Genomic DNA, 8,187 nt, shown 5'->3' with positions numbered 1-8,187 from the left:
AAAGTTAGAGTACAACAATTGAAATCCCAATTGCAAAGTTTGACAAAGGGATCTGACAATATTATTACGTACTTTCACAAAGCTAAAAGCATCGCTCATCAATTGGCTACGGTTGAAAAGCCTATAACTGATGATGATCTTACTATGCATATTCTTGCTGGTCTACCCACGAGTGAATATGGTTTTTTGAGAACTGTAATAAACACTAGAGAAGACCCAGTTTCTCCTTAAGATCTTCTTGGTACGTTACTTGTCCATAAAGCTCAGGTACATGACCTAGATGAATTAGAGCCACTTATGGCCAATCTTGTCTGCAAACAGCCAAATGGGAGTCAGACTTAGGCCAATCGTAGTAACCAAAACTACTTTAACTCCTCACATGAGAGAGGAGGACAACAATTCAATAAGAATGGCCAAAACCGTGAGTTCAATTAGTCCAGTTCTAGCAGGTCTATAAATCCTATTATATGTCATGCTTGCGGAAATCAAGGGCACGTCGGTACTACATGTCAGGCCTGTTAAAAACAGGGTCATGGTGCATTGCAGTGTAAGACATTAAAATTTCATAAATATCCTCTTAGCTCAAAAGCTTATAATACAATTATAACCACAGTACCCTGTCACCACCCAACATGTCACAGCAGACTTAAACAACCTCTCACTCCAGAACAAATATCAAGGGAGTTTTCATAGCGCTAACACTAAGTTTATTATGAAAGATATCCTACATGCTCCTGCAATTACGCAAAATCTTTTATCTATTCAAAAATTTACTAAAGACAATGATGTGTTTTTTGAATTTTATCATTATCAGTGTTGTGTTAAGGATTGAAAAACAAAGACAACAGTTCTAAAAGAACAAATGATGGCGGTCTCTATAGGTTGAACATCACCAATCTTGGACAACAGAATGAAGGACATGGTGTGTCCACCTACCTAGGTGAATGTGCATCTATTGATGCAGTGGCTTCAAAGGATGGGACATCCTTCTTTTCCATTTATTAGTCAAATTTTAAATAAGCATAGTCTTCCTATTTTAAATAAGCACCATAGTCTTGTGTGTGAATCATGTTAAATGGGTAAGAGTCATAATCTACCCTTTGAAACATTCACACAAAGTTGACCACTTGATTTAATTTATTCTGATGTTTGGGGAGCAACTTCGGTTTCTAGTGCCAAAGGATATTCTCATTATGTTAGCTTTGTGGATGTTATTTTTAAATTTACATGGTTATTTCATATTTACAAAAAAGTCACAAGTTTTTCCTATATTTCAAAATTGTCAAAAACTTGTAGAAAGCAAGTTTGGTCGGTGCATTAAGGCTCTTCAAACTAATTGGGGCGGTGAGTATATACCTATATCTACTTATTTAAAATCGTGTGTTATTGAGCACTGAATCACCTATCCACACACTCACGAGCAAAATGATTGTGTAGAACATAAGCATTGGCACATAGTTGAGACTCGGTTAACTCTTGTAGCTCAAGCAAACTTATAACAAAAATATTGGGACTATGCCTTCCTGACTGCTCTTTATTTAATTAACAAAATGTCATTCAATGTTACTCACCACAATCTCCTTATTACATCCTATACCGCACTTTGCTCAATTACAAGTTTCTTAAGGTGTTTGGTTGTGCATGTTATCCTTGTCTTCGACCATACAACAACCACAAACTTCAATTTCATAGCAAAAGATGTGTTCCAGGGTTATAATGGCCAATACAAAGAATATTTTTGCCTTGAACCTCACTCAGGAAAATTTTTTATTAGCCGCAATATCCGATTTAATGAAAGTAATTTTTTGTTTAAACAATCTCCAAATCTACCTGAGTTGGACCATTCTTCCCAATCGTTAGTTTTCTCTGTATCTATCCCTATTCCACTTACACACGCCTCTCCAGTTGGCCCCGCTCTTGACCCACCACCAACCCCCCCTTTGGATTCGGGTCCTGTGGACCCATCCCCCTCACCCGCCCCACCTATTTCTGTCTCATCTTCTTCCGTGACTCAACCTAACCCCCACTTTCTAGTGTCTCACCCAGACTCGCCCCCTCACTCTCATTCTATGGTTACTCGATCCCAAACCGGGTCCCTAAAACCCAAAACCTACTTTGCTACCCAATACCCTCTGGTTTATCTTATTGAGTTGCACTTAGACCTTAAACCTACTTGTTTTACTCAAGCACACAAACTCTCTCAGTAGCGCTCTGCCATGGTGGATGAGTTCCATGCACTTTTTTAAAACCACACTTGGACCCTGGTCCCCTTACCTAATACCGATATTATCGAGTGCAAACAGATCTTCAAGATCAAATGTCGGACCGATGCTACTTTCGAAAGATATAAGGCTTGACTTGTTGTAAAATGATACAATTAGAAAGTAGAACCGCCTACAATTCGTACATGTTATCGCTAATGTTGTCTCACATGGTTGATCTCTTAATCAATTGGATGTTCATAATGTGTTTCTACATGGTGTTCTCTCTTAAAAGGTATATATGCATTAACCTCAAGGGTTTGTAGATCCCCGTTATCCAGACCATGCGTGTAAATTGTCCAAGGCCCTATATGGACTTCAGCAGGCCCCACACGCCTGGTACTGATGGTTAAGCAGTTTCCTTCTGAGCATTGGCTTTGTGAGCTCCCGTGTTGACACATCATTATTTATTTTCCACCAAGACGATCTCACTGTGCTCATTCTGATCTATGTAGATGACATTATCTTCACTGATAGTTCACCTGACTATGTTGCTCGTATTATTACCCAATTGGGGTTTGAATTTGCTCTTAAGAACCTGAGTACATTACACCATTTCTTAGGCATTAAAGTTCAGTCTCATACTAATGGGTTATTTCTATCTCAGCAAAAGTACATGTTGGATCTATTAGACCATACAACCATGACTGGTGCCAAGCTTGTCTCTATGGCTTCTTCGCGACTCGATTGTCTGTTCATGAGGGTGATCATCTTTCTGATCCCACTCAATATTACCGGGTGGTTGGTGCACTTTAATACCTTACTTTCAATAGACCAGATCTTGCATTTGCCGTTAACAGGGCATGACAATTCATGCACAGTTCAACCACTACTCACTGGATAGCAGTCAAGCGATTTCTACGCTATGTCAAGCACACTCTTCATTTTGGGCTACTTGTTCGACATAACAATGGCTTTCAGGTTCATGCCTATTATGATGCGGATTGGGCAGGCAATATAGGTGATTGAAAATCCACTAGAAGCTTTGTTGTCTTTCTCGACAAGTCTTTGATCCTGTGGTCTGCATGCAAACAGAGCATTGTGTCCCATTCCAGTATAGAAGCAAAATATACGTCCTTGTCCAACACAGCGATTGAAGTTCTTTGGCTCACATATCTACTGAAAGACGTCCATGTCTTCTTCTGGACATCTACTCCCACACTATGGTGTGACAACATCGACGCTTCTTACTTAGCTACTAATCCCATGTTTCATAACCGCACTAACTACATCGACATTGATGTTCATTTCATATGAGATCATGTTCTTAAACGCCACATTCAGGTTTGGTACATCTCTTCCATTGATAAAGTTGTGGATGCCATGAGCAAGCCCCGCTCTTTTGGCCATTTTTGTTTCTTGCGAGACAAACTCAACAACCTTGCAACACCCTCCCAAGGTTGTTGAGTTTGAGAGGGCTGTTAAGGATAAGTCGGGTTCAGACCACCACTCTTATACATCTGATTCAAGCACTCTAGATCCAAACCTATTACAATATACCCAAATGCCAGAAGGCTCTTCCAAGACTCCTACACTTGTCATGAAATTGGAAGCTCATCCTAATCCAAAGTAATCAAGCAACGTCCAGACTTCTACAGTTGATATGAGATTGGAAAAGATAAACCTATTAAAATCCAATCCTATGAAGATCTCAGATGAAATGAAATGAAATGCCTAAGAGAGAGAGAGAGACTCTATCTTAGAGATAACTCCAACAAAGCATTGTATATTGGACTCTAATGAGATGAGTCCCAATCTCAAAACCATGCATCTCAAGCATATATATATATATATATATATATATATATATATATATATATATATATATATATATATATATATATATATATATATATATATATATGGAACCTCTCATCTCTTAAGAATATAGCGAAATAGAGAGAAAATATTTGAGTCGTAGATGTAGACTCATCCTTAGTCGAACCAAGTAAAATCCATTGTTGTGTGAGTGTGTGTACAACAAACAACAACAACTACGCCTTCATCCCAAAACAATTGGGGTCAGCGATATGAACCAAAAAAGAAATTCATTTTGGGTCTTCCACATGAATCCTTTTCCTCCAATCATTTCTATCCAACGCCATGTCCTCGGTGAGGTTCAAAGCATTCATATCCTTTCCTATCATCTCCATCCACGTCTTCCTAGGCCTACCCCGACCTCTTTTAACTAATATATTTTCCCATTTCTCCAACCTTCTAACTGGAGCATCATTAGGCCTTCGCCGAATATGTCCAAACCACCGTAAACGATTCTCTCGCATCTTATTTTCAATGGGTGCAACACCTACCTTCTTACGTATCTCTTCGTTCTGAATCTTATCTTTTATTGTATTTCCACACATCCATCTAAGCATCCGCATCTCAGCTACACTCATTTTTTGAATATGATGTCTCTTGGCAGCCCAACATTCCGTACCATATAGTAAAGCGGGTCTAATAGTCGTCCTATAAAACTTTCCCTTCAACCGCAATGGCATTCTACGATCGCACAGCACTCCAGTAGCACTTTTCCATTTCATCCACCCAACCTTTATCCTATGATTTACATCTCCATCAATTTCTCCATACTTTTGAATGATGGATCCCAAATATTTGAAATAATAATTCACCGGTATATCTTGCTCACCAAGCTTCACTACACTCCCATCACTACTTCGTTGCTTACTAAACCGACATTCCATATATTCAGTCTTACTCTTACTCAACTTAAAACCTCTAGCTTCCAATGTCTGTCTCCATAATTCTAACTTAGCATTAACTCCAGCTCTAGACTCATCAATCAAAACAATATCATCAGCAAACAACATACACCACGGTACATTTTCTTGAATTGATCTCGTAAGCTCATCCATCACTATCGCAAATAGGAAAGGGCTTAAAGCAGATCCTTGATGTAACCCAACCGTTATCGGAAAATTGGTTGTCACCCCTCCACAAGTGCGGACATTGGTTACTACTCCTTCATACATATCTTTAATTATACTAATGTACTTGAGAGAAACACCTTTCTTCATCATTGTCCACCAGAGAACGTCCCTAGGTACTCTATCGTATGCCTTCTCTAAATCAATAAAAACCATATGCAAATCTTTGTTCCTCTCTCTATATCTTTCAATAAGTTGTCTAAGAAGATGTATAGCTTCCATAGTTGATCTTCCAGGCATAAAACCAAATTGATTCTCCGATATCATGACAACCTTCCTCAACCTAGACTCAATCACCCTCTCCCAAAGTTTCATAGTATGACTCATGAGTTTTATACCACGATAGTTTGTGCAATCTTGTATATCACCCTTATTCTTATATAAAGGCACCAAAGTACTCTTCCTCCACTCATTAGGCATCTTATTTGTTCGCCAAATCAAGTTAAAAAGATTTGTCAACCATTTTAAACCTTTCTCTCCCAAGCATTTCCAAGCCTCGATAGGTATACCATCTGGGCCAACTGCCCTTCTTGATTTCATTTTCTTCAAAGCCTCTGCAATTTCTTTCTTTTGAATCTTGCGCATGAAGTCACGATTTATCTCATGAAAAGGAATGGAGAAGTCTCCAAGATCTTGAGCATGACTATCATTAAATAGCTTATCAAAATAATCTTTCCATCTCTCCTTAATCTCCTCATCTTTGACTAAAACCCTTTGCGTTTCATCTTTGATACATCTAACCATACCCAAATCCTTCGATTTCCTATCTCTCATCTTTGCAAGCCTATAAATATCCTTCTCGCCTTCTTTGGTATCCAACTTGTCATAAACCTCCTTATATACCTTAGCCCTCGCGTTTCGAACAACTTTTTTAGCTTCCTTCTTTGCTATCATATACTTCTCCAAATTCTCATTATCACGACTCTTACTTAGATTTCTATAACACTCTCTTTTAACCTTAATAGCTAATTTGACATCCTCGTTCCACCATGATGTATCCTTACCTAGTGGTGCACCGCCTTTAGACTCACCCAATACCTCCTTAGCTACTTTTCTCATACCACCCGCTATCTTATTCCACATTGATTCTGAATCCTCCTCGAGACACCAATCAACTTCCTTAACTACCTGCTCTACAAACATTCCTTGTTTAGCTCCTTTCAGTGCCCACCACTTAATTCTAGGATCTATCCTATGTCTATCCCTTTTGCGGCCTTGTCTAATTCTAAGATCTAAAATTAAGACTCTATGTTGTGTAGCTACACTTTCTCCTGGTATAACCTTACAATCGATGCAACAACCCCTATCTCTCTTTCTAAGTAGGAAAAAATCTATCTGACTCGTATTAACCCCACTTTTAAATGTTACTAGGTGAGACTCCCTCTTCCTAAACCAAGTGTTTGCTAAGATCATATCATAGGACAAACAAAAATCTAAAATCCTTTCTCCACTTTCATTTCTTTCTCCTATACCATAGCCTCCATGGATATTCTCAAATCCATCCCTACTAATGCCTACATGTCCATTAAGGTCACCGCCGATGAAAAGCTTTTCTCCATAAGATGTCTCTTGTACTACTCCATCTAAATCTTCCCAAAATTGATGCTTAATGGAATCATCTAAACCTACTTGAGGTGCATAAACACTAATAATATTAATAATATCCGTACCTAATACTAATTTAATAAGTAAAATTCTATCACCCTTCCTACGGACCTCAACTACATTATCTATAAACTGACGACTCATAGCAATCCCTACTCCATTCCTATTCCTATTTATTCCTGTATACCAAATCTTATATCCACAAGGTTCTATCACTTTAGCTTTCTCACCTACCCATTTGGTCTCTTGAAGACATAAAATATCAATCTTTCTCCTACACATAACATCTACTAACTCTACCAACTTACCAGTTAAAGACCCTATGTTCCAAGTGGCTAACCTAATTTTATGGTCTTGGACTAACTTCTTTACCCCCACCCGTCCAACAAAGTGAGGGAACCCTTGCCTATTTGACACCACACCCGGGCGCCGGTGTGACGTGTGTGTAAATTTCTTAATTATTTAATGTACCACTGTGTTTTGAACTTGCAACGTTCCACCACAATGAGATGTGCACTGACTGCTCCTACCAACTACATGGAGCTCTTGGTTGGTCATATTATATTCCTAAGGAAAGTCACCAAAAGATTACGAATAGCATCAAAAGTGAGGTGCACAAAGGAATGGTAAAAAAATACATCCTTAAACAAAATATGATTCTTTGTTGTCCCATATGCTACGAACTGCAATTTGGAAAGCGATTAGCCACACTTTGTATGAGACCTTATCCTAGAACATCACATGTTTTCATTTACTTAGTTTTTTTTGGAAAAAGAAGAAGCTGATGTATTAGCTTTACTAAATAGATTTGTGATATGATTCCAAGTCAACTTGGTTGTCCCATAATTCACAAAGAGATGGTTGCTTGTTTCAATGGATCTTGCATAATGAACACACCGGCTAACCATGTTAACAATTGGACTATGAGTCAACTCCCAGTTAGCAGCAAACTCAGCCCTAATAGTCATGTTAACATGATGACACAACATGATAAGAAAGAAAGTTGGTTAGGTAAAATCAAGGAAAGCAATGATTATAATTTTCAACCAAGTTGAGAAGGATAGGGACAATTCAAATGGAGGGGATAAAGATGAATTAAGAAAGGCAGTTTCTATGCCTAACAGAAAGTGTGACCATTTAGCTCCTGCTAAGCATATATGTATTACATCTCAAGTGAAATAAAGTGAGAGAGTGTGAAGTTTTCCCATGGATGTAGGATCTATATGATCTGAACCACATTAAGCATTGTTCATTTTTATGCCATTTACTCTCTCTAATTTTCATATTTCTTTATGATATCAAAACAAGCATTGAAGTCAAGATTCACTCACATATCTTTTAGGTATGGCTGGCTCATCTCCTTACCCAAACCCACT

Source organism: Nuphar pumila, chromosome 1 (assembly GCF_984573655.1).
Source record: "Nuphar pumila chromosome 1, dmNupPumi1.hap1.1, whole genome shotgun sequence".
NCBI classification, from domain to species: Eukaryota; Viridiplantae; Streptophyta; class Magnoliopsida; order Nymphaeales; family Nymphaeaceae; genus Nuphar; species Nuphar pumila.
This window is presented reverse-complemented; position numbering follows the sequence as displayed.